This window comes from Trachymyrmex septentrionalis, unplaced genomic scaffold (assembly GCF_001594115.1).
Source record: "Trachymyrmex septentrionalis isolate Tsep2-gDNA-1 unplaced genomic scaffold, Tsep1.0 scaffold60, whole genome shotgun sequence".
NCBI classification, from domain to species: Eukaryota; Metazoa; Arthropoda; class Insecta; order Hymenoptera; family Formicidae; genus Trachymyrmex; species Trachymyrmex septentrionalis.
The window spans coordinates 1,075,098-1,079,314 of record NW_017305779.1 but is presented as its reverse complement, the minus strand read 5'-3'; the positions used below and the strand labels follow the sequence as shown (position 1 = coordinate 1,079,314).

At 29.0% G+C, this 4,217-nt stretch overlaps 1 protein-coding gene across 2 annotated transcripts in view; it reads right to left on the bottom strand.

Moving 5' to 3' along the window:
• Positions 1-4,217, bottom strand: part of LOC108752440 (connectin) — a 135,947-nt gene that overhangs the window by 130,760 nt on the left and 970 nt on the right. The gene's annotated exons all lie outside the window — the stretch shown is intronic.

Below are 4,217 nucleotides of genomic sequence, written 5' to 3'. Positions count from 1 at the left end.
ATATATATCATATATAACTATTATATAAAATTATCTATGCTATTGTTATAACTTTTAAAAAATATATTTAAGTGATGTCCTTAAAAATCAAATCTGTCATAGTAAATAAAAAAAAACACGTGCACGCATAAATTTGAAAAAAAGGACCACGATAAACTTCAAAATGCATATCGACTGCATCAAGCTCCGTGAGAAAGCATGTGCGAGGAATACAAAAGGGGACCTCGTATGCAGAAGGGGTAGCGGGATAATATTGGCAACGTAGCGTATCCGTATACGGCTAACGTACTATTATATATATATACTGAGCTCTATCGCATGCATTATATGTGACGCTGATTAGTGACATATATTCTCGTGCATCGTTTAGGATTATCTCACGCGTTCTTGTGGAGCATTTAAATATGATAAGTATGTATTTTAAGCTTATTTAAGCTAACATCGACGTGTGCCAGAATCCCCAACCGGAATAATCAATCGAGATAAACATCTCCCCTTTTTTCCCCTTATACAAGGTATCACATATAACTTACGACGTTAATTTTATAGTGATTTTCTCAACATAAAGTCAATTTTTCTTTTTAAATGTCAGAATTATTAATTTCAAGTTTCAAAGACAGTATTTGAATTAGATTAACAATATATAGATTCTTATTTTTATATTTTTATATTATCCTTTTTACATATTATTTTTATCAACCAATAATTCCGTATTACAAATAAGAAAAAGTAAAAAATGTTACAACTTAGATAAAACGTTAAACAAAGATTAAACATTTTCAATTTCTAAGACAATCTAATAAAATAAAATAAAAACGGAATAAAAAAGATTTAATTAAATTTAAAAATATCACACAAAGATAAATAAAAATATTATTCTTAAGTTTCCAAAAATTTTTCGAAAAAATAAAGCAGAGATATATTAAAGCAATAAAAATAAGGTGAAAATAAATATAAAAAAATAATAACCAATGATAATGATACTTTTTATGCGAAACTGCAACTCTAGTAGCTTAGTCAATCAAATATCACATCTCTGTTATCGTCGTCGAGTCCCAGTATAGCGCTTTAGATTCATCCGATATTCGCAGTGCTTCCACTGAATGCCGGCGCAATGGTATTAACTAATATATACGAGAGGCCGAGAATCATACAGTCGTTTAATTTGCACGCAGTCTCTACGCTGCGCTGCGTTGCGCTTTTGAGTGCGAAGCTGATCAGAAATTGAGTGGGAATTCAGAGACGGAATTAGTTCGACGGTCACATTCGAAACGGATTACTATGCTACTCGCGCTGCCTAACTGCAATACTCTCTTTGAGATTTAAAGGATATTCAAATCAATCGATCAAATTAACAAAATCTATGAATAATTTTTAAGATTTTTCGTTCGCATTTTATTGTAGTGACAAACTGATTTGTGTCTTCAAAATAATTTCAAGAAACCTTTATAAATCAAATTGGCTCTCTACACTTCTATTCTTATTTTCATTTTTTCTCTTTTCTTGCAAATTTTGTGTAATAATATTAAACATTTTATTTGATATGTTTGATAACAAAAATTAAGATTTGTTATTTATATATGTTACCAATAGTATTTTAATCTCTTGCTATCAATTAAGAAAGTTTTTTAAATTTTGTTATAATAAAATACCCTTTTATTATCAATATTTAAAAAACATAAAATTGGTTTAATTTTACTTTAACGAAATCGGTAACATACACAAATAATAACAAATCTCGAATTTTTGTTACAAAAAGTAGTTGTAGTCAAATAGTTTATTATTATTACATAAATATTTATACGATAAAAAGCAAAAATAAAAAATAAAATTATAAAGATCACATATAATATTTTCATTTCAATCATGGAAGACGTTTTGTCTTAAAAAATATGAAAAGACATACCAATTTTTGGAGGAAAAACTCCAAAATTTTCTTCAAAATAACTAAGAATATATTTTTGAAAGATATTTGTATTATTTAAAATGTATCAGCATATTTTCAGCTTGCTCGTTATACCGATACTATAATGTATCAATATCCATTATGCAGCGGCTATCATGGAAATCTGATCGCTATCATCATATATTTACATAGAAGACTTGAATTTAGTTTAGTAGGATTCCGTAATGAGATTATGTTCAATAATATGTTATAGTATCGAAAATTCATTATGATACATGTAATATTATTTAATAAAGCACAGAGAAAAGAGGAGCCTCCTCATTCCTCATTGAGGAGGCTCTTCAAGAATAAATTTCCCTCTTCTTATTATTATTCAAATGTGATTTGAATAATACGTGAGAACCAACCGATAATCCATACATAATGTTGTGTTGAAGATGTGTATGCATCCTGATATACCTGGAAAGAAACCGCGACAGATCGTTGCACCATATGCGAATTCTTTGCTCTTTCAATAGCAATGAATGCGATTATATTTACGTCGCGACACGCAAAGAATCATAGCATCCCGGTTTCTTTCACATCATACGTATTTAAGGTTAAAGCTTTACGGAGCGCCGCATGGGTTCTCTTTCATTATTTTTTAGTCGAAAATAAAATGAGAAAGAGTAGAACGCACCCTGCATCTAACCTTCCGGGAGTGTTGGAATTCTCGGCAGGAACGGAAGAAGCTCGGGCAAGACGATCTTTCCACGTTGAAACTTGGCCGGCTTGCCGCACCGAAAGGATGAGACTAATTCACGCTGACGAGATCTGACAAAGATATAATGCCGCTGCAGTCGCTTGATAACCCGTGGATTTTTAATGCTCAATTTTGAGGGCGCACGGAAGTTTATTTCCGACGGTATACATATTGCGGTTTTCTCGTGAAATATTTCCTATTATTCGCTCTATTAATATTTGTATAAAATAATCTATTAAATGACACACAAGAATTATTTTATTAGCATATTGTTCATGAGTTTTGTTAGAAAAATATATATTTGCAAAAAATAGTTTTTCAAACATTAATTTTATTAGCATTATTCTTTTTAAATAAAGTATTAATAATCAAAAATATCTCGCATGGGAAAAATATTTAAATAACTATATAATATTAAAAATGCAAACACACACACACAATATTTCTCTTAACTATTTTAGTACCAAGAAACACAATTGCACATCTCCCGTTTCATATTTAAAAATTGCCAACGTACGTTTTCTTTTATCTGATTATTTGATATTGGTTATTTAGTATTCCACAGAATAATTTAATTTATTTATTTCTACTAGAGATTGCGGTAGAAATCGAGAGCATCAATAGATTTATTATAATTTTCAGATTCTTGTGATCCTAGCAGGCAAATAATGACACAATAAAGTTTAACAAAAAGTTTAATAAAATAGAAAATAATAATATTTCAAAGAGAATAACATTTTGAATGTGACATGTCACTTTTATTACTTTCAATTGATGAGTCCTTGAAATATTCAACCACTATACAAGTTCAAAAACAAACGTGCCAAATGCAAAATATCACGAATTTCACGGATAATTCGTGGAAAATGTCATTCTCTAAAACTATATAACAAAAGCGATAGTCAAAAACAAGAGTGATAAAGGACTGAAATATTCATAGACAGCGCTCAGAATATTTGTTCGTTTCAATCGTAGGTAGATACTTTTTACATTTTTAGAACATCCTTTCTTCTTTCTGCTTTCAAAGACTTTTACGCTTCTTCGCTGTCAAATATACAAAAGTGTTCCGTATCAACCACGATATAAAAGATATATTTCTTTTCAATTGCGGATTCCTCGACCATTGTCGAGCCGATCTTTCCTTCACGAAAATGTCGTGAACGAGTTATTCTCCAAGTTATAAGAGAAAATGATAAGACTCCCCGAAGAAACCATTTTCTCTCGTAATAAAAATATGTAATTAAACTGTATTTTACAAACACTTTCGTAACGTCACTAAAATAGAATGTTATTCATTATTTTATTCCATATTCCAATATTCGTTTAATATCTTTGTTTACTTTGATACTATAAAAGATATATATATTAAAAAATAAATAATTGTAAGTAGGTATCAAAAAAGTAATATTGTAATAATATTATAATAACAACTATAGAAATTAAGATAATCAAAAGTAAAATAATCATTAAAATAACATCACATCGAATTTGTGACACATAAAAATTCATAATTGCAAAAAAATTAAACGACAGACAATTTCTGAACTTATATATATATATATATATATA